Below are 27,343 nucleotides of genomic sequence, written 5' to 3' on the forward strand. Positions count from 1 at the left end.
AACAGGAGAAAGTCACCACAATATTTGTTACCCATTATCTCCTGAATACGGCAACACCCCATAGGTGATTGTTGACTGCTGTATGGGCATACAGCAGAGCACAATATGGCTTTTGGTGGGCAGATTTCACTGGAAGAATTTTCAGGCACTGTGTCGCATTTGAAGGTACCCTGAGATACCCCACAGTGGAAACCCCTAAAAAGGGACCCCATTTTGGAAACTACACCCCCCAAGGAATTTTTCAAGGGGTATATTGAGCATTTTGACCCAGTATGGTTTTCATATAATTTAGAAATCCTTGGCTGTAAAAAAGAAAAATGACATATTTTACTGAAAAATGTCAATTTATGCACAAGTTTTTCATTGTCACAAGAGTTAACAGGAGAAAGTCACCACAAAATGTATTACCCATTTCTCCTGAATACGGTAACACACCATATGTGGCTGTTGACTGCTGTATGGGCGTAAGGCGGAGCACAATATGGCTTTTGGAGGACAGATTTTACTGAAATCGCATTTGGCACTGTGTCGCATTTGAAGGTACCCTGAGGTACTCCATAGTGGAAACCCCCCAAAATTGACCTCATTTTGGAAACTATAACACCCAAAGTAATTTTTAGATAGTGAGTACTTTGTCCCAATATGCTTTTCATATAATTTAGAAACCCTTGGCTGTATGAATGAAAAATGTCACTTTAGGCCCAAGTTTGTCATTGTCACAAGGGGTAACAGGAGAAAGTCACCACAACATTTTTTTTACCCAATTTCTCACCCCATATGTGGTTGTTGACTGCTGTATGGGCAGAGCTTAGAACAGATGGAGCACGATATGGTTTTTGGAGGGCAGATTTCACTGGAATAATTTTCCGGCTCTGTGTCGCATTTGAAGTTACCCTGAAGTACCCCAAAATGTGACCCCATTTTGGAAACTACACCCCTAAAGTATTCATCTAGGGGTGTAGTGAGAATTTTATTATTTTACGCTATTCATCTAGGGGTATAATCGTTAATTTCTAACGATAATTTGTTTTCCCTTAGTCCTAACAGCAGCACAGATGGGGTTAACTGCCCCCCGTGGACTGGTAGGACCGGCGGAATTTTAATGAGCCCAAAGATTAAACCAATAAAAGAACTCCAGCTCCCTTAAAGGGAGGGGTTCATCCCCCAGCCCACCGTGTATGTTACAAGAAAAAAAGTACTTTAGGGCGGGAAATTTGTGTGCTGCTGTTAGGACTAAGGGAAAACAAATTATCGTTAGAAATTAACGATTCCCTTACGTCCTACCAGCAGCACAGATGGGGAGATAGCAAGAAGAATCCCCTAGGGAGGGTCCTCATGCTCGGCAGAAGTAAGGACTGTCTGCCCAAAGGCCGAGAACTCCGATATCCTAGCATCGATCCTATAATGGGAGATGAAGGTAGACTCAGAGCTCCAGGAGGCTGCCTTACAGATCAACTCTAGGGGGAGAAGATTTCTTTCCGCAACAGAGGTAGCTACGGCCCTTGTAGAATGGGCCCTCACAAACTCCGGAGGATCTAAGGCTTGGGAAATAAAGGCTTCCCTAATGGCCTCCTTAATCCAGCGACTAATAGTCGTTTTAGACGCTTTACGGCCTTTTGACTTACCGGCAAACAGGATAAAGAGATTTTCATCCAACCTGAACTCTTTAGATCTATCCACATAGATCTGAAGGCATCTAGCTATGTCCAGTGGATGTCGAACTGGAGCATCAGAGGAGGAGGCAGAGAGCAATACAGGTAGAGAGACTACCTGATTAATATTTTGGAAGGTAGAAACCTTAGGTCTAAAGTAAGGTAGAAATTTCAGAAGGACCCTGTCTTGTAGAAACATGGTATAAGGGTAAGATGCGGAGAAAGCTTGAAGCTCCGAGACTCTTTTGGCCGAAGTTATGGCCAGAAGAAAAACCATCTTAAGAGTTAAAAGTTTAAAACTTGCCTCCTCCAAGGGTTCAAAGGAGGGAGATGCTAGCCCCTTAAGAACAACTGATAAATCCCATTGAGGAACGGGTCTCAGTATTGTAGGCTTCAATCTTTCCGCTCCTTTAAGGAAGCGCTTGATGAGCGGGTCCCGAGAATATGGTCTGTTAAGACAGGCCGAGATGGCAAAAACTTGGACCTTCAGGGTAGAAGGGGAGAGACCTCTGTTTATCCCATCCTGGAGGAACTGTAAGATCGCTGCGAGGGGCGGATCTGCAGACGCCACCTGGTTGGAGCTACACCAAGAGGCGAAGATCCTCATAATCCGAGAGTAGGCCTTTCTGGTAGACTCTGCTCTGGAATGCGATAAAGTTCTCAGGACCGACTCAGAGAGCCCTTCCACTCTGGGAAGGGACTGGTCAACCTCCAGGCTGTCAGGTTGAATCTGTGCAGATCTGGGCAGAGATGCGTGTCCCACGACACCAGGGTCTGCTCCGGGGGGAGTCTCCAATATTGTCCCCGACTCATCTGAATGAGCTGGGTAAACCAGGATCTCCTGGGCCAGAACGGTATGATGGCTATTACCGAGGCCTGATCCTGACGGATTTTCATCAATACCCTCGGGATCATGGAAAAAGGAGGGAAGATATACGCCAGCCTGAACCTCCACGGTATTGTCAGAGCATCTATCGCCAGGGGGTTGTCCTCCCTGTAAAGGGAACAGAACCTCTGTATCTTGGCGTTGAACCTGGTTGCCATGAGATCCACCTCTGGCATCCCCCACCTGAGGACTAATTGTTTGAAGATCTCCGGATGTAATGACCATTCCATGGTAGGTAGGCCGCGACTTAGGCGGTCCGCGATGACATTGAGGGAGCCTTTGATGTGAGTGGCGGATAGATGGGATAGGTTCAGCTCTGCCCACCGAAGAATTACCCCAATCTCTAAAAGAAGGGGTACGGATCTTGTGCCCCCCTGCTTGTTTATATAAAGCACGGCAGTCATGTTGTCTGACTGGACTTTCACTGCTTTGCCCCGAATCTGAGGGGCGAAGTGAAGGAGGGCTAGCCGGATAGCACGCATCTCGCGGAGATTTGAGGAAAGATGCCGCTCCTGAGGAGACCAGGACCCCCGAACTGGGGACCCGTCTAGATGAGCGCCCCAGCCTACAAGGGACGCGCAGCCTAGGCGGAGCAGAAAGGATATTGCGACATGAAGTTGGTGGGAAAGTAGAGGGACTGAAGAGGCTAGAAGAAGCCAGTCGTCCAGGTAAGGGACAATGGTCAGACCTTGGAGTCTCAATGCTGCCACTACCGATACTACCACCTTGGTGAAGATCAGGGGGGCAGACGAGATTCCGAAGGGAAGGGCGGCAAACTGGAAATGTTTGCACACACCTGATATCTGGACCGCGATCCTGAGAAACTTCCGAGAGGAAGGGTGGATCGGGATGTGGAGGTAAGCGTCTTTGAGGTCCAGAGTAGCCATCACATCCCCAGGGTTGAGGAGGTGGCAGACTGACCTTATGGTTTCCATGCGGAACCTGGTCCTCTTTATGAAACAATTGAGAAATCTCAAATCTATAATCATCCGAAGATCTCCCGTCCTTTTGGGTACCAGAAATACCGGGGAATAAATCCCTAAACGCCTCTCCCCTGCCGGTACCTCCTCCAGGGCTCCCTTGGAAAGGTAGTCTTGGATATAGGCTTCCAAGACCCTTTGCCTGGTTGGCAAAAAACTGCGTGTAGCAATGAATCTTCCTGGGGGGGGGAGAAATAAGGTCTATTAGATAGCCGGTGGTTACTATATTTTGGACCCAGGGGTCTCGAATTTCCTGGGCCCACACGTGACTGAAAAAGAAAGACGCCCCCCCACAGGGAGGTGGGGGAGGGGTACGGGATAATCGAGAGGCGTAACGGTAGGGACAGCAGGGTTTATCCAAGAGACTCTGAGAGGCCCATAGTCAGGAGGGCTTTGCCTCCCTGGGTTTGCGGGAACGCCTGGAAAATTTTCTAGGCGGTCCCCCCCAATCCTTACGTCCCTGCTGTCCTGGTCGACCTCCGCGGGCTTGTCTTCCCCTGCCTCGAAAGGGCTGCTGGGGAAGGCTCTTCCCCTTTTTAGCTCACGTTCGACTTCGACCAGTTGACCATCTCATTAAATGGAAATAAGAAAAAAAAACCTCCAGTGTTTTAAGCACGAACCAGAGGAGAGAACAAGATAGCTGAGCAAAAGAGAAAGAGCAGTCTGAAGGCAATGTCTCACAAATCAGGAGACTCTGGAGCTAGCTTGTTAAAGCAGCGCAACCAGAGACCGACTGAGGGAATCAGGGAGCTTAAATAGGATAGCTCCGCCCAGGGGAGTGGCAAAGTCCAAGCTAAAAACCTCCCCCTAAGCACAGCTACAAACAAACTCCCTTTGGAAAAAAAAAAAGGGGGGAGAAAAGGCATAAGCCTATAAGGAAATGTCCCCACATATCATTCATCCCTGCTGCGCAAGAAAAAGAACAAAGAACAGCCGGATAAATCCGGCCGGCCGACGCCGAGGAAACCGGAAGTGACGCCGAGGCAAGGGCCGCGTCACTTCCGGTCATGGCGGCGCCCAGCAACAGGAGCGCTGCCGGCTATCGCAGGGGAGTGGGAGGACCTGTGAGCACGGAAAAACATATGCTACAAGAGCGCAATATAAGCGCACGCAGATAAGTAAAAGAGGGACTGAGTCAGCTCATGATAGTGTCCCAAAACCCCTGTCTGAATAATAAACCAGGGGAAAAAAACTCGCCAGTCCACCTGTCCGGAGGACAGAAAAAAACACGGTGGGCTGGGGGATGAACCCCTCCCTTTAAGGGAGCTGGAGTTCTTTTATTGGTTTAATCTTTGGGCTCATTAAAATTCCGCCGGTCCTACCAGTCCACGGGGGGCAGTTAACCCCATCTGTGCTGCTGGTAGGACGTAAGGGAATGATAATTTATTTTTACATTTTGGAGTTTGTCTAATTTTCTAAATTATAATTGGCTAATAATATAATGAAATGTGGAGTGTTAAAATACTGTGGATTGCATAATAAATAAAAAATTGCAAAAAGTGCATAAAAGAAGTAAAAAAAATGTAAATTGATTAAATTAATAATCTAGGGAAGTATGGTAAATGCGGAAACACCGCTTAATGCAGGATTATCTGGACAGGTGTCACATTGATATATGGTATCCTGCCGTATCCCATTCTTGTAATAGACCATACATCTCTTTTGGGCTCTGCTTTTTTTCACAGTAGTGGGCCCCTCTGATGGGAAATGTTGCCCTGGGATAATTATGCTGGCATGACTAGATGATGCTATCCCACTGCTATCCTGGTGCTGCTCTTTAAATATAACAATTTTAATGATTTGTTCTTGAAAACAAAGATTCCATGGTTCCTTGGTTTCCTGCTTTTTGGAACATGACAAAAGAATTATACAGGGCTAGTTGCATAAGGTGGGCTGCAAGTTTCTTATACAAAATGCAGGATTTTCTGACTGCACTATAGGGCTTCAGCATTTGCTTTGCAAGGTCTACCACACCCATATATTTATTGTAATCCTGTATGCAGACAGGCTTACAGAGAGTGGTATTTTTGCCGCGCACAGGAACAGGGCTGTTACTGTCTGGATGTATAGATGTCATTATGAGGACATCTTTTTTGTCTCAATATTTTACAAGTAAGATGTCCCCATTGCAAAGGCCCTTTATTTCCCCAGACCACAATTTTTGGTTGACTAAAGTCTTGGGCAGGCCTCTTTGATTGTGGCGTATGGTACCACATGCCACTGTCTTTCTGACTGAAAGGCACCTGAAAAGGGGTATGCTGGTCTAATAATTGTACACGACGTATCGACGTACAAGTGGTACCCCTTAACTAAAAGAGGGTGCAAAAGATCTTACACTATTTTACCTGCCACACTGAGGGAAGGGGGGCATTCAGGACGGCAAAACTGGGCATCTTTGTCTTCATACACTCTAAATTTACAGATGTAGCCAGACCCGCTCTCACAAATTGTGCCCTCTTTCTTGGCAAATATTGGCGAAATTGAGGCCTGCCTTTAAAAAGAACAATTAACTCGTCCACGTCAATGTTTTTTTCTGGGGTGTAGGCCTCTTTAAATTTTTCATTTAAATAATATATAAGGGGCCTAATTTTATAAAGCCTGTCATGGCTGGGGTAATCACGTGAGGGGGATTGTCTCAAATCGCTGTCTTGTCATTACTTCCCTGTACATGCAGTGGCGTTGCTAGGGCTGGTGTCACCCCCCCCCAAGCAATAATTTTATTGCCATATATGGGGGCTATGGTGGTGCTACTGTCATAGGGGGCATCCGTTAGCTCAGCAGACCCCCCCTAGCAGTCAGAGCCTAGTCTCAGGAGGGGCACTTCCAGATTATTTTCTGTCCGCCACCACAAAACAATGGTGCTTATAGAACAGACTACACAGTGTAGCGGTATACTGTATATTGTGTGGCACAGTGTAGCGGTATAGTGTATATTATGTGGCACAGTGTAGAGGTATACTGTATATTGTGTGGCACAGTGTAGCGGTATACTGTATATTGTGTGGCACAGTGTTGAGGTATACTGTATATTGTGTGGCACAGTGTAGAGGTATACTGTATATTGTGTGGCACAGTGTAGAGGTATACTGTATATTGTATTGTGTGGCACAGTGTAGAGGTATACTGCATATTGTGGGGCACAGTGTAGAGGTATACTGTATATTGTGTGACACAGTGTAGCGGTATACTGTATATTGTGTGGCACAGTGTAGCGGTATACTGTATATTGTGTGGCACAGTGTAGCGGTATACTGTATATTGTGGGGGCACAGTGTAGAGGTATACTGTATAATGTGTGGCACAGTGTAGAGGTATACTGTATATTGTGGGGCACAGTGCAGCAGTATACTGTATATTGTTTGGCACAGAGTAGCGGTATACTGTATATTGTTGGGCACAGTGTATGTTATATGTGTATAACAAACATACTCCACATGAAAACTTTTACAATTACTTGGCTTGGTCCTTGGGGATCTCGGACACCACTTCACCACTTTGGCCGGGGGCTCGGCGGAGCTGATGTGTTTTATCCTAATGAGAAAGATTTCATAATAAGGATTTGGAGAAGGGGCAGAGGAATAGCAGAGCAGGGAGAGACTGGTGCTGCTACTAGGGAGCTCATACCATGGGAGAGTAATAAAGCCCATCATAATGCCCCCCCCCCCAGTAGAAATAATTCTCCTTATAATAAGACAGTGCATAAAATACCCCCTGTAATGCCCCCAGTTGAGCTAATGTCCCCATAGTGCCCCCATAATGTGCAAGTATAAAATACCCCTATATAGTGCCCCCAGTAAATTTACCCATAGTGCTCCTCTCCCCCCTTCCTGCTAGTGCCCCCCATAATGTACCAGTATAAAATGCCCCATATATAGTGCCCCAGTAGATGCCCTCAGTGTCCGGCCTCTGATAGGCTGCCGGCCTAGTGTCCCCCATAATGCCCCTCAATAATATTGCCAGTAAGTGTCCCCATAGATGCCCCCATCATGTGCCAGTATCAAGTGCATGTCTCCCCCCCCCCCCACATGTCCCAGTATCATAGTGCCATCTCCCCCCAATGTGCCAGTATCAAGTGCCTCTCTCCCCCCCATGTGCCAGTATCATAGTGCCATCTCCCCCCAAATGTGCCAGTATTAAGTGCCTCTCTCCTCCCCCACGTTATTGAAGATCAAATTGATATATAGATTTAAATATAGGTGCTTTCTTTACTCCATATTTTATATTTTATATCTCACTCCCATTTATTATTCGGAAAAGATTATATTTGATTATATTGTTATTACTTTATTATTGATTATTTATTATTGATTATTTATTACTGATTTTTTATGAATTGCTTGTGATTTTCATACATGCAATTTTTTTGTTCTTCCACAACCCAGCATCGACCACCCGTGTTTTTTGAATTTTTTCATTATGAATTTTTTATTATGAAATTTTTTATTATGAATTTTCTGTGATTTGCATACATGTATTTTGTGTCCCAATATACTCACACATCCATTACCCCTGTATTAATTTTTTTCAAAATCATGAAATAATCCATATTAGGGGGGCCCTACAATAATGTATGTAAATACAAACCGATAGGAGGTAGATATATCTATATTTCTTATTAATAACAATTTTTTATATATAGATCTATATAAATTGAAATCCTTCAGTTTAATTTCCTCCTCCTTTTAGATCACATAGACGAGCGGTTGGTATAAAGTGAAGGACGCCGCTACTGATAGGCCGCTCCCTCTTTCACTTCCTATGCCGGTGTGTTCCACTACTTGGAGCGCATCTAGGCAGGAAGTGACGTTCCCCAGAACCAGCGTGCGTTCCATATGCAGCCGGCATGCGTTCCACAGAACCGGAAGTCGCTGTGAATACGCGACTTCTGGTCCTCGGATGCGTTCCACCTGACCGGAAGCCGCAAATGTACGCGACTTCCCGCCCCTTTGCGATCCCAGAGCGCGGGAACAAGATGCGGTGGTGTGAGGAACCTATTTATTGTGTGAGTTTTCTTGATTTTATGTATTAGTATCTTGCTCCTGAGGAAGGGGTTTTGTATAACCCCGAAACGCGTAGAGCTTCTTTTATTAAAGTATATGAAGAAACTTATTTCAAGGTTGGATGTACTGATTTCCAATTCGAAGACCACGACAAGCAGACTCGGCCGGGGGGGTACCATCTCAGGTAATTTACCTTACACCTGTTTGACAGCCCCCCAGTGAAGTGGGTAATAACTGCCTTACAAGATTTACTTGTTTCCTTAAGTGAATCCCAGCGATCCTGGCCAGGGGAGTATACTGTCCTAGGTACTTGCGACTACTGACCTATCTGACAGCCCCCCCTAGTGAAGTGAGTAGTCCTGTTCACTTCAGGTTGCAATCACCTACTTTTACTTATTTGTGCTCCTTTTCCTGGCAGCCTTACTTGGGGGGTCACTGTCGCGGGTGCATCTATACCTGCTTGACAGCCCCCCATCGAAGTAAGTCATTACTTATCACTATTTACGGCTATTACGGATTATTCGGTAATTCGTCCCTTTTAGACCTAATTGCGCTTATATATTTTATATATTTTGTTAGTTTTATGTTTGTGGGGATTAGGCGCTATCTATGTGTATTTAGAAGTTTTGAAGGTCATTAACACTATAGACCAAATCCTACACATATATATTTTTTTCTCTTTTCCTCCCTTATGTGCCAGTATCATAGTGCCATCTCCCCCACCCAAAAAGTGCCAGTATCAAGTGCCTCTCTCCTTCCCACCTCCCATGTGCCAGTATCATAGTGCCAAACCCCCCCATGTCCCAGTATCAAGTGCCTCTCTCCCCCCATGTGCCAGTATCTTAGTGTCATCTCCCCCCCCAATGTGCCAGTATTAAGTGCCTCTCTCCTCCCCCATGTGCCAGTATCATAGTGCCATCTCCCCCCCCAAAAAAGTGCCAATATCAAGTGCCTCTCTCCTTCCTCCTCATGTGCCAGTATCATAGCGCCAACCCCCCATGTGCCAGTAGCCAGTATCAGGTGCCAACCCCCCTCCCCCCATATGCCAGCATCAGATGCCAACCCCCCCCCCCCATGTGCCAGTATCAGGTGCCTCTCTCCTTCCCCCTCATGTGCCAGTATCATAGTGCAACCCCCCCACCCCCATGTGCCAGTATCATAGTGCCAACCCCCCCCATCCCCATGTGCCAGTATCAGGTGCCAACCCCCATCCCCCCATGTGCCAGTATCAAGTGCCTCCCGCTCCCCCCATAGCAGCAACAGTCGGGTATTAAAAAAAATAAAAAATACACTTATACTTACCTCCATGTCAGCCTCTTCCTGTGTACCGCCCTGTATGTCCATATATGGAGTCAGTGCTTGTGTATTTCAGAAAAGCTTCTGCTGGGATTTGAACCCACAACCTTGTGTATCAGAGGCAAAGCACTTACCCACACAGCTGTAAGAAGTGCAATGCCTCTGACTGAAAAAATATGATACTTCTACTGTTATAGCTGGTTGGTTAAGTGTACATCTATACACATGACAGCTGCCCCAACACACCCAGCACTACTATCTCTCTATATGACAGCTGTCCCAGCACACTCAGCCTGCTATATCTCTATATATGATGTACATTTAGCCAGCTATAACAGTAGAAGTCAGAAGCATTGCAGCTCTTACGGCTGTGTGGGTGAATGCTTTGCCTCTGATACAGAAGGTTATAGGTTTGAATCTCAGCAGAAACTTTTCTGAAATACAAAGATACAGAAGGTCGTGGGTTTGAATCCCAGACACATCCTCTCCTGAGATATTGACTATGCCTGCGATTCGTAAATGAGAAGTGTGCAAGTTGCCGGACCTGCTGGTGTCACCCGGTGCGGCCCGCACCCCCCTTGCAATGCCACTGTGTTTATGGGTGTATCATACAACACATCAGATGACCGATAAGATTTTATTGTGTTGTTTTTTTTATGAGACCCATATTAGAAGAATTGGGTGGGGTGACTAGCGATGAATTGAGCAGCGTATAAATTGGTCTGCTCAACCATCAAATTTACCAGTTCTTCTGATAAGATTTTAAAAAAACTCCACACCCCTAAACCCAATAGCATCTTAACTGATGCCTGTGACAGAATTAAATTCTGTAACAGACGGAGTAAATAAATCTGTGGGCATCCATTCGGGGTCAATGGGGTTAGTGCCAGGCAAAGAGTTTCATCTTCGACTTTGCTGTGGCTTGTTATCACTAGTGTTAGCGGACGATGACGAAATTTGAAACTGTTCTGTCTCGCTTGTACTTTCTGTATCAGAACAGATAAATGCGTATGCCTCCTCTGCTGTATACAAATGCTCAGCCATTTTATATGATACAAACTACAACTTTATATATATATATATATATATATATATATACAGTACAGACCAAAAGTTTGGACACACCTTCTCATTCAAAGAGTTTTCTTTATTTTCATGACTATGAAAATTGTAGATTCACACTGAAGGCATCAAAACTATGAATTAACACATGAGGAATAATATGCATAACAAAAAAGTGTGAAACAACTAAAAATATGTCATATTCTAGGTTCTTCAAAGTAGCCACCTTTTGCTTTGATTACTGCTTTGCACACTCTTGGCATTCTCTTGATGAGCTTCAAGAGGTAGTCACCTGAAATGGTTTTCACTTCACAGGTGTGCCCTGTCAGGTTTAATAAGTGGGATTTCTTGCCTTATAAATGGGATTGGGACCATCAGTTGCGTTGAGGAGAAGTCAGGTGGATACACAGCTGATAGTTCTACTGAATAGACTGTTAGAATTTGTATTATGGCAAGAAACTGGCTCACATGCGGACCACCCCAGGAAAGGAAGACCAAGAGTCACCTCTGCTGGGGAGGATAAGTTCATCCGAGTCACCAGCCTCAGAAATCGCAGGTTAAAAGGAGCTCAGATTAGAGACCAGGTCAATGCCACACAGAGTTCTAGCAGCAGACACATCTCTAGAACAACTGTTAAGAGGAGACTGTGTGAATCAGGCCTTCATGGTAGAATATCTGCTAGGAAACCACTGCTAAGGACAGGCAACAAGCAGAAGAGACTTGTTTGGGCTAAATCTGTGCTTTGGTCTGATGAGTCCAAATTTGAGATCTTTGGTTCCAACCACCGTGTCTTTGTGCGACGCAGAAAAGGTGAACGGATGGACTCTACATGCCTGGTTCCCACCGTGAAGCATGGAGGAGTAGGTGTGATGGTGTGGGGGTGCTTTGCTGGTGACATTGTTGGAGATTTATTCAAAATTGAAGGCATACTGAACCAGCATGGCTACCACAGCATCTTGCAGCGGCATGCTATTCCATCCGGTTTGCATTTAGTTGGACCATCATTTATTTTTCAACAGGACAATGACCCCAAACACACCTCCAGGCTGTGTAAGGGCTATTTGACCATGAAGGAGAGTGATGGGGTGCTGCGCCAGATAACCTGGCCTCCACAGTCACCGGACCTGAACCCAATCGAGATGGTTTGGGGTGAGCTGGAGCGCAGAGTGAAGGCAAAAGGGCCAACAAATGCTAAGCATCTCTGGGAACTCCTTCAAGACTGTTGGAAGACCATTTCAGGTGACTACCTCTTGAAGCTAATTAAGAGAATGCCAAGAGTGTGCAAAGCAGTAATCAAAGCAAAAGGTGGCTACTTTGAAGAACCTAGAATATGACATATTTTCAGTTGTTTCACACTTTTTTGTTATGTACATAATTCCACATGTGTTAATTCATAGTTTTGATGCCTTCAGTGTGAATCTACAATTTTCATAGTCATGAAAATAAAGAAAACTCTTTGAATGAGAAGGTGTGTGCAAACTTTTGGTCTGTACTGTATATATTTTAAAAATTTTATTTTTCAAACTGCTAACCTGAGACTAGTCCAAACAATATATATATATATATATATATATATATATATATACACAGTGGCTATACAAAGTCTACACACCCTTATTAAAATGTCAGGTTTCTGTGATGTTTCAGAACTTTTTCCACCTTTAATGTGACTTATAAACTGTACAACTAAATTGAAAAACAAACTGAAATCTTTTAAGAAAAAATATAAAAATGAAATAATATGGTTGCATGAATGTGCACACCCTTAAACTAATATTTTGTTGAAGCATCTTTTGATTTTATTACAGCACTCCAGAAAAATCTCCAAATCTGTCTGATTACGAGGGCATCTCCTGTGCACAGCCCTCTGCAGATCACCCCACAGATTTCCAATTGGATTCAGGTCTGAGCTCTGATTGGGCCATTCCAAAACTTTAATCTTCTTCTGGTGAAGCCATTCCTTTGTTGATTTGGATGTATGCTTTGGGTCGTTGTCATGCTGAAAGATGAAATTCCTCCTCATGTTCAGCTTTCTAGCAGAAGCCTGAAGGTTTTGTGCAAATATTGACTGGTATTTGGAACTGTTCATAATTCCCTCTAGCTTAACTAAGGCCCCAGTTCCAGCTGAAGAAAAACAGCCCCAAAGCATGATGCTGCCACCACCATGCTTCACTGTGGGGATGGTGTTATTTTGGTTATGTGCAGTGTTGTTTTTGTGCCAAACATATCCTTTGGTTTCATCAGACCATAATACCTTTTCCCACATGCTTTTGGGACACTTCAGATGTGTTTTTGCAAAATGTAGCCTGGCTTGGATGTTTTTCTCTGTGAGAAAAGGCTTTCGTTTTGCCACTCTACCCCATAGCCCAGATATTCGTGCAGCTCCTTTAATGTTGCTGTAGACCTCTTGGTAGCCTCCCAGACCACTTTTCTTCTTGTCTTTTCATCAATTTTGGAGGGTCATTGGGCCATATTTTTCCTCTTGATAATGACTGTCTTCACTGTGTTCCATGGTATATCTAATGCCTTGGAAATTCTTTTGTACCCTTCTTCTGACTGATACCTTTTAACAATTAGATCCCTCCGATGCTTTGGAAGCTCTCTGTGGACCATGGCTTTTTCTGTAGGATGCGACTACGAAGATTTCAGGAAAGACCAACTAGAGCAGCTGAACTTTATTTGGGGTTAATCAGAGGCACTTTAACTGATGGCAGGTGTATGCTGACTCCTATTTAACATGATTTTGAATGCGATTGCTTAATTCTGAACACAGCTGCATCCCCAGTTATAAGAGGGTGTGCAAACTTATTAAAGGTGGAAAAAGTTCTGAAATGATTTATCTTTGTATCATTTTTTTACAGAAACCTGACATTTTAACAGGAGTGTGTAGACTTTTATATCCACTGTATATATATAGGTTGAAGAAATTCCACAGCACATCCAAGGCGTAAAAATAAACAGAAGACTTTATTCACCAACTTTTCGATCTGCTTCCTGGGATCTTTCTCAAGCAGTGACAACATATGACAGTGCAATGTGCATATTTATACAGCTTCACATAATCAATCAATGATTTTCTTAATTAATCCAATCAATTAAAAAACATTTCAAAATATCATAAAAAACATCATGAGTCAACATTACATAATAGACATAACAAAATCATAACTCCAATGAATTCAGTGCAGTGATTTGGGCATTATTACCAAGCAAATAGCAATCATAAATTCATATATTCCTATAATCAAATACATCTGTGGCAAACATAATATTCAAATACCTTAGTGCAGGTGTATATTAAAAACAATCATGAAGAGGAAGGTCCTAGAGAGAGCGGGGGATGCGGTCCACATGGATGTCGGCGTGTAGGTTTATCTAATGCGCATGTCAAAGGACCTTTTGAAACTTCATGGTCACGTGATCGTATGTCAGATCATGTGATCGAGACTCTGTTATCAAGTGGCTTCACTGTTGTTCTCGCAACAGTGGAGTGTCTTGCGTTCCACCATAGTGTGAACCGCAAGCCTTACTATGGAGACTGAAAGGCCAATCATATGCCGATCCACAGAATGTCTGTAAGTCACACACCCCGGTTCAAGAAGCGCTCAATGTAACTCGTGTAATAGGTCATGTGGGTAAACGGTAATAGTACACACGGAGATCACAAGGGGTCGATATAGTGAAGGTGATGTCACAGTCCTCATTATAGCTCCTCTGTATAGACATGAAAAGCATAGCTGAAGTACCGCATATAGCACATCGCATTATTTGTTGAGAGACTGAATCCAAATTGGCAATCAGTATTTCTCCAGACAATGCAATGGATCCAGATGGATCAATAGAACAGTATTTATATTAAATAAAATAAATAAATAAGGATATCCTCCATCACTAATGGCATCCTGCCCCCTAAATGTATGATGAGTCCAAAATGCATGTCGTGTGCTGGTTACACACGGCATGAAGTCGGAACCCCACCACTGTCAATGGGCAGCCATTCCTGGATGTCCAACCAGACATTGTGGGGTAACATCCTCCTGATTCCAGGGGCAATGTTGTTGTGTCTCATATACTCATATTCCGGACCTGTATCACCCCCCATCAATCCCCAGTTGATCACCGGTACTGTACAACATTGAGCTAATAAAAATAAGAATAAATACCCACAGGTCATTGGGCGCTAAATTGAGACCTCAGTGGTAGACATATCCAGTGAATCTCATACAATTAGTGTGAAAAAATACTTATCGTCAATGTCGCTAAAGGGAACAAATCATGATAAAATAAATTGCTCAATATCATTAGGGCACTACAAAAAATGCTATTCATTCCACATAACCAATTAATCATGTTTGAATAAAGAAGCATGCCATCCTAGTTGACCAACATTCCACCGCTTCCTCTTCACAAAGAAACCAACTCCTCCCCATATATCTGCAAGAGATGAAAACAAATATTAAAATCACCTTGTTCATAACAAGGGGCACCAACAACATAACCCAGTTAAGAGAAAAACTGAATCCACATAATGTTCACTCAGGACAATAACAAGGCTTGTAGTCTACATTTAACCCATGAGGTCTCAATGTGTTCAATGTAGAGATCCAGCGAATCTCACGTTTTTTCAGAAGTAAATGCCTATTTCCACCACTCCTAGGGGTATGGACATGGTCTATTAACATACATCTCAAATTTCCTTCTTTATGACCCAGATCCACAAAATGTTTAGGAACTGGGAGATTCATACGTTTCTTCCAGATCGTGTATCTGTGTTGGTTTATTCTGGTTTTGAAATCCAGAGAGGTCTCACCTACATATAGCATCTGACATGGACACCATAGAATATACACGACAAATGTAGATTCACAAGTCAAAAAATGTTTAATGATGTATCTCTTTTGTGTCATAGGATCTGATAAAAAAGCTTCCTTTCTGTATATATCGACAATTTACGCAGTTCAAGCAGGGGAAACACCACCACTTTTGACTGTGTAAAAATGTTTGGCCTAATGTCTTTTGTGGGCCTATATCAGTATGTATAAGTTTATCTTTCAAATTTCTCGCTCTTTTATATGACATGAGGGGAGGAAGTTTAAATTCCTCAATCTCCCCATGTCCGCTTCTCAAAATAGACCAATGTCTAGAGATGATCTGTCTAATCCGTGTACTGTCTTCCGTATAGGTAGTTACCAGTGGAATGCTATTTGTGTGTTTCCCATTCCCTCTTTTCTCCTTAAGGAGTTCAGTGTGAGACTTATCTTGTATTGTTCTCAAATGTTCCTCTAATAATGGTAGAGGAAAACCTCTGTCCTTGAATGACTTGGACATCTGATTCAGTGTACCTGTTAATTCATGGTCATTACTCACTATGCGTTTTGCACGTAAGTATTGACTCAGGGGCATTGATTTAATCATTGCCCTTAGATGTGCACTATTGTAGCACAATAATGTGTTCCGATCTGTTGGTTTGGAATACAGCTTAGTGGACAACGAATGATCTGTCACTGTTATGATGGTGTCCAAAAAATGAATCTGTTCTCTTGAATGATCTAGAGTAAACTTGATGTCTATATCAATAGTGTTGAGAAAATGAAAAAATTCAAAAGTTGATCCTCAGATCCAGTCCAAATTAGAAAAACATCATCTATGTATCGCCACCACCTCAAGACGGAAGTGGGGCGATACATAGATGTATGTCTCTTCAAGGAAGGAGACCGCCATGTTGGCATAAGTGGGGGGGCCACATTGGAACCCATGGCGGTCTCCTTCCTCTGAAGATAAAAGTAATCCCCAAAAAGAAAATAGTTGCATGTCAGGACTGTGTGGAGTAACCTTAGAATAAAGTCCTGACACACCGCAGAAAATGCGGAACCTGTCAAGGCCTTTTTCACTACCTCTATCCCAAAACTGTGTCTAATTGATGTATATTGACTGGTTATGTCAAGAGATGCTAAAGTTATGTCTGGAGGAAGCGTAGTGTCTGTCAATTTATTAAGGAAATCTGAGGTGTCCTGAATATAAGATTGGGATGACACAGCATATTGTCGCAAAACCTTATCTAGAAAGATAGAAATGTTGCAGAGTAGTGATCCCCTCCCTGAGACGATCGGTCTCCCTGGCGGGTTTTTAGGGTCTTTGTGTATCTTTGGTAGTAAGTAAAGAAAAGGTGTCATTGGATGTGTAACTTCTTGAAGCATATTTTGGATCTTTCTTTCTATATCCCATCTAGGGTCAGTATGTAATTTCTGATAAACCGTCTCATCCTCTAATTGTCTGTGTGCTTCTGCTATATATTGCTGAGTGTCCATGACAACAATCGCACCACCCTTGCCAGCAGACTTGATGGTGAGACTGCGGTCATGGACCAACTCATCAATCGCACTCCACTTGAGTCATGTTGGGGTGTCGAAAGCGATTGCTACCACTAGATTTCAGAACATATACTTCCTTCATGACTGCATCTATAAATAGCTCAATCGACAGTGATGATACAGGTGGAATAAAATTACTCTTATTAAATAAATCAAAATCACTTCATCTCAATTCAGTGGTGATACATTCTTTCTGTTGTGACGAATGTGTAGTAAACCAGGTTTTGAGCTTAAGTCTGTGGAAAAATTGATATAAATCAGCTTCTAGTTGCAGCCAATTAGTGCTGGTATTAGGACAAAAGCTCAATCCCTTGGTTAAAACTTTCATTTGTTTATCTGATAACACATGGGAAGAGATATTTACCACAATGTTATCTGATAACACATGGGAAGAGATATTTACCCCAATGTTATCTGATAACACATGGGAAGAGATATTTACCACAATGTTTAAGTCTGTCTGTATCTTTTCCTCATTGGTGGTATTTTGCTCCTGGTTTTTATATTGGTATATGTGACGCCTTCTTCCTCCGCGACGAGTTGGTTTCTTTCTAGATGGTTGGATGGATTCTCTAAAAAAGGCCCTGAAGAGACAGTTTTCTGTTGTGCCTGAGTAGATTCCTTGGCAAAATTTTTCTTTCCCAATATCGGATTCCGCAGTTGAGGTTGATGACTATTTGTCCAATTGTATACATTCCCTGTGTTGTAATCCATAGCATCTCGCTGCCACTTGCTCCGCTTTGTATCTTGTATCTCAATCCTTAGTTCGTCAACAAAGGGTTTAAATTTAGACACATATTCTTGATATTCATCAGCTGGTAATAAAGAAATAAGTGTGGCCTGTAATACGTCCCTCTTTTCTATAGTGTCCGTCAAATCTTTTTGAAGGAATTCCAAATTCAACAAAATTAAGCCCAAAGAAAACTTATATTTCAACCTGAATTCATTGTAATGCATATACATGGTGGGTTGTGAGTGAGTCCTCAATCCCCTGGGTATTCTATTGATCTTGCAATATTCAATAAGCGTAGTATGATGTAGTTCCAGACCGACCAATTTCGATCAGGTAGTGTAAGGGTTACGCCCGCTTCACAGACATTGACAGACCAAACTCCCCTTTTAATGCACCGCAAACCACCGCAAACAGTCCATTTGCCCAACCGCAAACTTCCCATTTGCACAAGGTTGGATACCAAGCTAGCCATGTCCCGTTGATGTCATTGAAGGTTTCTTCCTCCACCCAGTCACGTACAACACCAAGGGTCCCGGAAAGGTGAATTGAATTGATTTTTCGAATGGGGAGATGGTTAAAAAAATGCTGGCTCCCTCCCCTTTGTTTGAATCCACGGTCACTGCGTCTGTGCCGTGCAATTTACTGTCCCACCCAATATGAGTGGTATTTTCTATAGTTCTCTCTTCTCATCAGTTTAATCCCTGTTATGTCCCCAATCTGGGGTCCATTTATTAAATGGATTTTTCGAACGGGGAGATGGTTAAAAAAACGCTGTCTCCCTCCCCTTTGTTTGAATCCACAGTCACTGCGTCTGTGCCATGCAATTTACTGTCCCACCCGATATGAGTGGTATTTCCTGTAGTTCTCTCTTCTCATCAGTTTAATCCCTGTTATGTCCCCAATCTGGGGTCCATTTATTAAATAGATTTTTCAAACGGGGAGATGGTTAAAAAATTGCTGGCTCCCTCCCCTTTGTTTGAATCCACGCCACGGTCACTGCGTCTGCGCCGTGCAATTTACTGTCCCACCCGATATGAGTGGTATTTCCTGTAGTTCTCTCTTCTCATCAGTTTAATCCCTGTTATGTCCCCAATCTGGGGTCCATTTATTAAATGGATTTTTCGAACGGTGAGATGGTTAAAAAAAACGCTGTCTCCCTCCCCTTTGTTTGAATCCACTGTCACTGCGTCTGTGCCATGCAATTTACTGTCCCACCCGATATGAGTGGTATTTCCTGTAGTTCTCTCTTCTCATCAGTTTAATCCCTGTTATGTCCCCAATCTGGGGTCCATTTATTAAATAGATTTTTCAAACGGGGAGATGGTTAAAAAATTGCTGGCTCCCTCTCCTTTGTTTGAATCCACGCCACGGTCACTGCGTCTGCGCCGTGCAATTTACTGTCCCACCCGATATGAGTGGTATTTCCTGTAGTTCTCTCTTCTCATCAGTTTAATCCCTGTTATGTCCCCGATCTGGGGTCCATTTATTAAATAGATTTTTCGAATGGGGAGATGATAAAAAAATTGCTGGCTCCCTCCCCTTTGTTTGAATCCACGCCACGGTCACTGCGTCTGCGCCGTGCAATTTACTGTCACACCCGATATGAGTGCTATTTTCTGTAGTACTATTCTCACCAGTTTAATCCCTGTTACGTCCCATATCAGGGTGGGATTGCCTTTACAGTGACAGACCAAACTCTGATACACCAAACTGAATTGATTTTAGGAACCGGGAGATGGAAAAAGCAGCTTGGTCGGTCCTCTTACTCCCAAGTTGGGGCACTGTGCATGCACGGAGCAATGTGCTGTGACACCCTATATGAGTGGTGTCTTAACTAGTCCTATTCCTATCAGTTTAATCCCTGTTACGTCCCCTATCCGGGGACGTGTGTCGAATTGATTAACCATTGTCGAATTAACGAACCATTACGACGTCCTGGAATAATTTAGTTCTGAGCTTTGTACTTGATTTGTAGTGGAATTGTTGGGGATTTTTTAAATTGTCTGCATTATTTCTAATAAACTATTAAGAGACTTTAATATGATTTTTTTTATTGTATGTATTAAAAACCCACCCATACACAATTACAGCTGGGGTGAGCGGAGCGGCATGACGTGAGTCACGGACGTGCAGCGATCCCTCCGCCCCCAACGCTGGCTCCAGCTCCGACCCCTGCAGCAGCGTGACATGCAGGAAGAAACTTGGTGGATCTGTATCTGTCGCCTGAATCCTCTCCAGAAGCCGCGCTTTTATCTGTCCTTCTCCGCCCTGCCTTCCACCCCCGGCGTCGGCTCCAGCTTTGACCCCTGTGGTAGCGCTGCATGCGGTCCTCTGTGGGCCGCTGGGTGAGTGAACTGATGGTGTACGCTGCGTTCCGGGAGGAAAATTGGTGGAGCCGGTGCTGAATGAATGGCTGGGGTCCTCTCCAGACGTTGTGCTTTTGCCTGTCCTGCTTTTGGAGCTGGGCATTGAGGGTGGATGTGCTCTCCCTCTCCCTACTTGCTGTGCCGCGTAGCCTGTTGTCCAGCCTGCTCTGTAGTTTTAGGGGTTACTCCCCATGGTGAAGCCCTCTCCTTGATACTGAACAAAAGCAGATTTGTTTCATCAAAATGCTGTCTGTGGTTTTCGGTCCTATAGGTTTACCTCTTTGATGGTTGCCAATTAGTGTGGGTGGACGGCGCAGAAAATATCTGGGATATTACAATCTGAAAACCTTTCAAGATCCGGGACTCTGGGAATTTTTTAACATCGGGAGATCAAGGAACGTAAGATCCGCTGCTTCTTTGTGTCATACCATAATATATAATTAGTGTATGGAATATGTATTACGAGGTGCAACCCTTTTTCTTTCGCTAAGATACATTTAGAAGATAGCCCCACCGTGAGGGGGGAGGGGAAGGAGGAAAGGGGAAAGGGGGGGGGAGAAAAAACAAACAAAAAAACATATACAATATGGCACCCAAGCTGCAGAATAGAAAATCGGTTGGCAGTTCCTCACCAAAGGGTGGCATAGCTCGGAACAACATGACGCAGCTGGACAAATATCTTAAATCTCCACCCACACTAAGTAAGATGAGAAGTAATCAGAAGCAGTCAACGCAGATGGAGGACTGTGAAAATCCATTAAATAGAGCAGGAGAAAATAGGACACCGGAAGTGGACAATCAGATGTGTAATATTGACTTTAAGTTAGCAGGTATACTGGACGCAGTTAAGGCTACTTTCACACTAGCGTTCGATCGGATCCGTTCTGAACGGATCATATTAATGCAGACGGTGGCTCCGTTCAGAACGGATCCGTCTGCATTATATTGGCAAAAAAAAGCTAAGTGTGAAATTAAAATCACAGAAATGAAGTGGCCAACATGGGGGAACTGCCCAAGCCCCAAACACTGTAGCGTGTTTCTCATTGGGCGAGCAGTCCCACCACATGTGAACCACTGAAATACCGTGGCAAGTATGGGGGAGCTGCTCAAACCCCAAACACTGTAGCGTGTTTCTCATTAGGGGAGCAGTCCCACCGCATGTGGACCGCAGCAAACGACCATCCCGAGCAAATAATGCATACAAAGGAGGACGCCAGCGCGGTCCACATGCACCACAAAAGCATCCTACACAAACCAGAGCATTGTGCGGATGAAAATACAATTATATAAATCACTAAAGAAAATGCACCAAACAGATATACCACTGACTATACTAGCTGGTCATACAAGCAGATATTAAAAGCTGAGACTTTTGCCAATATATTCCTGTCAGGAAGATATCGGAGCCCTGACAGGAATATATTGGCAAAAGTCTCAGCTTTTAATATCTGCTTGTATGACCAGCTAGTATAGTCAGTGGTATATCTGTTTGGCGCATTTTCTTTAGTGATTTATATAAGTGTGAAATTAGCCTGAGCGGATCCGTCCAGACTTTTACATTGAAAGTCAATGGGGGACGGATCCGTTTGAAGATTGAGCCATATTGTGGCATCTTCAAACGGATCCGTCCCCATTGACTTACATTGTAAGTCTGGACGGATCCGCACGCCTCCGCACGGCCAGGTGGACACCCGAACGCTGCAAGCAGCGTTCGGGTGTCCGCCTGCTGAGCGGAGCGGAGGCTGAACGCCTCCAGACTGATGCATTCTGAGCGGATCCGCATCCATTCAGACTGCATCAGGGCTGGACGGAAGCGTTCGGGTCCACTCGTGAGCCCCTTCAAACGGAGCTCACGAGCGGACAGCCGAACGCTAGTGTGAAACTAGCCTAATACAACTAATCAAGCATTAAGTACCCTAATAATTACGGTGGCAGCAGTACAGACCGACATCTCAGTAATTAGAGACGATCTAAATAAAATGAGGCAACGCATTAAGGAATACGAAATGCTTACCTCAGAACTGCAAAAAGACACTAATCAGATAAAGAAAAGGATGGAAATAGTGGAGAGTGATAATAAGGCACTGAAGGAAAAATTGGCGGATTTGGAGGACAGATCTAGGAGAGGCAATCTTAAAATGGTGGGTTTTCCGGAAGAAGTAGAAAGAAATGATCCAACAGGATTTATTCAAAAATGGCTCTCGGATAATGTATCACTTGTAGAAGTAGCTTCATCATATATAGTGGAGAGAGCACATCGCATCCCAATAAGAAAACCACCACCAGGGTCAGCACCAAGACCATTGTTAGTTAAAATGGTTTCCTCAAGAGACCGTAATTATATTCTTAGGTGGAAACGAGAGATAAAGACGGTGAAATACAACGACGCTAATATAGAAATATATCCGGACTTTTGCAGAGTCACGCAGGATAAAAGAAGAGAATAAAAAGATGTAAAGAAGAGACTGATACAGGCTCAATTAAAATACTCCATGATGTATCCCGCAAAATTACGGGTTATGCATGGAGATATTGTTCACTTCTTCGTTAACCCAAGTGAGGCAGCTGATTGGATGGACTCAAAGGGCTTCAAATAATCTATCTGCAGCAATATAGGGAGGAGCTGGGGGGGTCGACGGTGTTAGGGGGGGTAGCTCAATGCTAGAGGCCTATGAGTCACATTCAGCGACTCGCAGGTCAGTATGGGGGTGGGGGGGGAGGGGGTATTTTCTCTCCCCGCTGAGAGCTGTCGAGGTTCGGGGGGGGCGCCCCTCTCCTTCTGCCCGGCGCCGTCCTAAAGTTAGGAAACATAAAAATAAAAAAAAGAAATGTCTAGAATACTGACATGGAATTTTCGCGGATTCGCGGATAAAATCAAGAGGTGCGCTGTGTTTGATTTAGTTTCTAGACATTTACCAGCCATAGTGGCCTTGCTAGAGACACATTTAACAGATGAAAAAGTGGCGGCGTTTGGCGGAAGGAGATGGGCCTCTCATGAATATCATTCATGTTATTCTATATACTCCCGCGGGATCAGTGTTTATGTTCATAGACAGGTAAATTATGTACAAATAGAACAACTAATCGATCAAGAGGGTCGATATATCTTTCTTCATTGTGAGTGGCAGGGGCAAAGGAGCATAATCGCCTTTATTTATATCCCACCTCCTTTTTCAACATATGTGCTATGTAAATTGATGCAATATATTTCGGCGCGAGAGGAGTGCCCGGTGCTGGTGATGGACGATTTCAACTCGGTCATGGACATTAAAATAGATAGGACATCTACCACAAATAACTACGAACAAAACACTAGAATGAGTAAAGAAATGGTACTGGTCGACATATGGCGATCTCTGTATGGTAATAAGCAGGTATATTCATGCTTTAGCTTGACTTATAGGTCCATGTCACGAGTTTATCTGGCCCTCGCCAGCCCTGGGCTTATTAATAGGGTCAAAAAAATTAACTATGAAAGTCATGGTATTTCCGACCACTCCCCGGTTACCGTAATACTGGACAGTAGAGTTGAGCGAATACCTGGATGTTCGGGTTCGAGAAGTTCGGCCGAACTTCCCGGAAATGTTCGGGTTCGGGATCCGAACCCGATCCGAACTTCGTCCCGAACCCGAACCTCATTGAAGTCAATGGGGACCCGAACTTTTCGGCACTAAAACGGCTGTAAAACAGCCCAGGAAAGGGCTAGAGGGCTGCAAAAGGCAGCAACATGTAGGTAAATCCCCTGCAAACAAATGTGGATAGGGAAATGAATTAAAATAAAAATTAAATAAATAAAAATTAACCAAAATCAATTGGAGAGAGGTCCCATAGCAGAGAATCTGGCTTCCCGTCACCCACCACTGGAACCGTCCATTCTCAGATATTTAGGCCCCGGCACCCAGGCAGAGAAGAGAGGTCCCGTAACAGAGAATCTGGCTTCATGTCAGCAGAGAATCAGTCTTCATGTCATAGCAGAGAATCAGGCTTCACGTCACCCACCACTGCAACCAGTGGCGTACCGCCCATAGAGGCAGACCACGCCACTGCTATGGGGCCCGCGGCACTGGGGGGCCCGTAGCGCAGATAAGGCCCCGCCCACTGATGACCAGCAGCCGGCTATGCGGCTGCTTTTCTCCCCAGGGCCCCCCCCCCCATGTTTAGCTGAATCGCCTCCCAGAGGCGCGGCTAAGTCCTAGACACCCGCCCCCCTCCTCAGCGCTGCGCTCTGAAACACCCGATCCTCCTCTCGTCAGCGTCCCAAATCCCGCGCAGGCGCAGTGCCGGCGATTGCCTGCGCCTGCGCTCTGATAATACGGCTGAGGGCAACAGCTTCAACATCGTCACTGGGCATGCGCCGAGCCCAGTGACGATGTTGAAGCTGTTGCCCTCAGCCGTATTATCAGAGCGCAGGCGCAGGCAATCGCCGGCACTGCGCCTGCGCGGGATTTGAGACGCCGACGAGAGGAGGATCGGGTGTTTCAGAGCGCAGCGCTGAGGAGGGGGGCGGTGTCTAGGACTTAGCCGCGCCTCTGGGAGGCAATTCAGCTAAATGATGGAGGCGTTAGAGTTTTCATATTTAGGCGGGCACGGCACTAATCAGAGGGGCACCGTGGAGAAAGAAAAACGCCCCTCTGGGCTCCAGTCCGGCTTACAGCAAGAATCGATTTTTAGAAGAAAGGACAAGACTGACATGGAAAAGAAGAACACAGATGGAAAAAAGGTACTTTATTAAACATGGATCCATGAGTACCTTTTTTCCATCTGTCTTGTTCTTTGGATTGTGAGTCTTGTCATTTCTTCAAAAAATCGATTCTTATGTAAATGACGCTGTAAGGAGCCCAGAGGGGCGTTATTCTTTCTCCACTGTGCCCAGGAACGCCCCTCTGAAGTGCCGTGCCCGGCTAAATTTGAAAACTAATAACGCCTCCAAGTTCATCTAAATCGCCTCCCAAATCCGATCCTCCTCTCGCTGGCATCCCAAATCCCGCGCAGGCGCAGTGCCGGCGATTGCCTGCGCTATGATAAGATGACTGACGGCACTGCGCCTGCGCGGGATTTGGGATGCCGGCGAGAGGAGGATCGGGGTGTTTGCCGCAGAGCGCGGCACTGAGGAGGGGGGTGTTGAGCACTTAGCCGTGCCTCTGGGAGGCGATTTAGATGAACTTGGAGGCGTTATTAGTTTTCAAACCTAGCCGGGCACGGCACTTCAGAGGGGCGTTCCTGGGCACCGTGGAGAAAGAATAACGCCCCTCTGGGCTCCTTACAGCTTCATTTACATATCATAAGAATCGATTTTTTGAAGACATGACAAGACTCACAATCAAAAGAACAAGACAGATGGAAAACAGGTACTCTGTTAAACATGGATTCATGAAAAAAAAATTGGGGGTAAATTGCTAGTGACAGATTCCCTTTAAGGCTACTTTCACACTTGCGTTCAGAGCGGATCCGTCTGGTGTCTGCACAGACGGATCCGCACCTATAATGCAAACGCTTAGATCAGTTCAGAACGGATCCGTTTGCATTAACATGAACAAAAAAAAAAAAAACATTTTTTTTTTTGTTCATGATAGTGCAAACGGATCCGTTTTGACTTTACATTGAAAGTCAATGGGGGACGGATCCGTTTGAAAATTGAGCCACACTGTGTCAACTTCAAACGGATCCGTCCCCATTGACTTACATTGTAAGTCTGGACGGATCCGTTTGCCTCCGCACGGCCAGGCTGCAAGCAGCGTTCAAGTGTCCGCCTGCTGAGCGGAGGACAGACGGAGCCATACTGATGCATTCTGAGCGGATCCGCATCCACTCAGAATGCATTAGGGCTGGACGGATCCGTTCGGTGCCGCTTGTGAGAGCCTTCAAACAGAACTCACAAGCGGAGACCCGAACGCAAGTGTGAAAGTAGCCTAACATGGCACCCCAAATAAGGAGACCTGCAGGCTGCAGCAGATATCCCATGTGACAGGTCACCCCCAGGAAACCCCTAACAGTTTCTGTAGGTCATGTATAAATTTATTTAATGGGGGTGTGGCATGGGAGGAGCAAAGTCAGGAAGTGGGAGGGGCCATGGTGGGTAGTGGGCGGGGTTAAGGGGCCCAATTCAGATTTTTGCTATGGGGCCCAGTGATTCCTATGTACGCCTCTGACTGCAAAAGTCCATTTTCATAAATTTAGGCCCAGCACCCAGGCAGAGGAGAGAGGTCCCGTAACAGAGGATCTGGCTTCATGTCAGCAGAGAATCAGTCTGCATGTCATAGCAGAGAATCAGGCTTCACGTCAGCCACCACTGCAACAGTCCATTGTCATAAATTTAGGCCCAGCACCCAGGCAGAGGAGAGAGGTCCCGTAACAGACAATCTGGCTTCATGTCAGCAGAGAATCAGTCTGCATGTCATAGCAGAGAATCAGGCTTCACGTCACCCACCACTGCAACAGTCCATTGTCATAAATTTAGGCCCAGCACCCAGGCAGAGGAGAGAGGTCCCGTAACAGACAATCTGGCTTCATGTCAGCAGAGAATCAGTCTTCATGTCATAGCAGAGAATCAGGCTTCACGTCACCCACCACTGCAACAGTCCATTGTCATATATTTAGGCCCAGCACCCAGGCAGAGGAGAGAGGTCCCGTAACAGACAATCTGGCTTCATGTCAGCAGAGAATTAGTCTGCATGTCATAGCAGAGAATGAGGCTTCACGTCAGCCACCACTGCAACAGTCCATTGGCATATATTTAGGCCCAGCACCCAGGCAGAGGAGAGAGGTCCCGTAACAGACAATCTGGCTTCATGTCAGCAGAGAATCAGTCTGCATGTCATAGCAGAGAATCAGGCTTCACGTCACCCACCACTGCAACAGTCCATTGTCATAAATTTAGGCCCAGCACCCAGGCAGAGGAGAGAGGTCCCGTAACAGACAATCTGGCTTCATGTCAGCAGAGAATTAGTCTGCATGTCATAGCAGAGAATGAGGCTTCACGTCAGCCACCACTGCAACA

The sequence above is a fragment of the Bufo gargarizans genome, chromosome 8 (genome assembly GCF_014858855.1).
Source record: "Bufo gargarizans isolate SCDJY-AF-19 chromosome 8, ASM1485885v1, whole genome shotgun sequence".
Lineage (NCBI taxonomy): Eukaryota > Metazoa > Chordata > Amphibia > Anura > Bufonidae > Bufo > Bufo gargarizans.